Source organism: Lactuca virosa, chromosome 4 (genome assembly GCF_052849685.1).
Source record: "Lactuca virosa cultivar CGN04683 chromosome 4, Lactuca_virosa_CGN04683_v6, whole genome shotgun sequence".
NCBI lineage: Eukaryota > Viridiplantae > Streptophyta > Magnoliopsida > Asterales > Asteraceae > Lactuca > Lactuca virosa.
Window position 1 is genome coordinate 389,995,583 of NC_136429.1, and position 1,295 is coordinate 389,996,877.

The following is a 1,295-nucleotide window of genomic DNA, read 5'->3' on the forward strand; positions in this document are numbered from 1 at the left end:
ATATAACTAAGTACATAATATATTATCAACATATCATTATAGCATTCTGGTTTACAAATTAAGGTCATGATGATTACAACATCCTATTTTTTTTCATTTATCCATTATAACATCGTACTTTCCTATTACACTTAAAAATAAATCGTAAAAATATTGCATATACATTATAGCATTGTACTTTTTTTTTCATTTTTTCCATTACGACATTATTAATTAACAATATACAAAACTACAAAATACGAACACGTCAAACACCTGGTACACATACACTATCACAAAAGTGTTTGTAGACTGGAGTGTTGCGTTCCTAACGAGGAGGACGAATACAAACATCACGTTGGATCGAGAGGTGTTATGGATGTACAAAACTATTGTTACTAAATCCTAAACGACGCTGCATAATACTTGGTGGTATGTGATGCTTTTGGTGGTATGCGATGCTTTTAGTGATATGTGATGCTTTTGGTGATATGTGTTTCTTTTCATGATATGTGATGCTTTTGGAGATATACGATTGTTTTGGAGATATGTGATGCTTTGGATGATATATGTTGTTTTTGCTCGTATGTTATGCTTTTGATGATACATGATGAATTTGTTGTTATATGTGTTCTATATTCAAGTATGTGGTATTTTTTACTCAATGTTGTTTATTGTTGTTTTGTAATTAATTGAATTTATGACCCGTTTAGGAACTGTATGGTTCTTTTTTACTATAGGCAACTTTTATTAACTGACTCAGAAAGGGTTGGCATTTACTTTTTGTACTTAGTGCCCCTGGTTAATACAAGTAGCTTAGGAGCATGGATTAGTGAGCTTGGTTCATTTATGTTTGGGTAGTATGTTTCTATTTAGACGATACCACTTATATTTGTTTTCGTTGCTACTTTTCTTCCATTTTGGTTTTCTTATATTAAATCAATTCAAATTGTGCTCTTGTTGAAAGATGGTAAAGTGTAGATTGTTTTTGAATTCAAATTAATAAAAACTTTTGTTGCGTATTCTGTTAAATTAAATGAAAAAAAAATTATGGTTAAAATCACAACGTCACAATTTAGGTTCTCTATTTTAGATCATTACAACATGGTGTCAATGAGCTATTGTTTTTTAAAATCATCTCAACCTTCATCCATACTTATCCATTTCAATCTCATCTAAGATAAATTAGAGCCAAAGGTTTCCAACTTCTCACAAACCTATAAATTTGAGTCCTTCGTGTTTTTTTTTTTTTTTAAATCTGTTATTGAAAATGAAGCCTATAAACTCGAGTCCTGCACGCTTAATTTAAATCAATT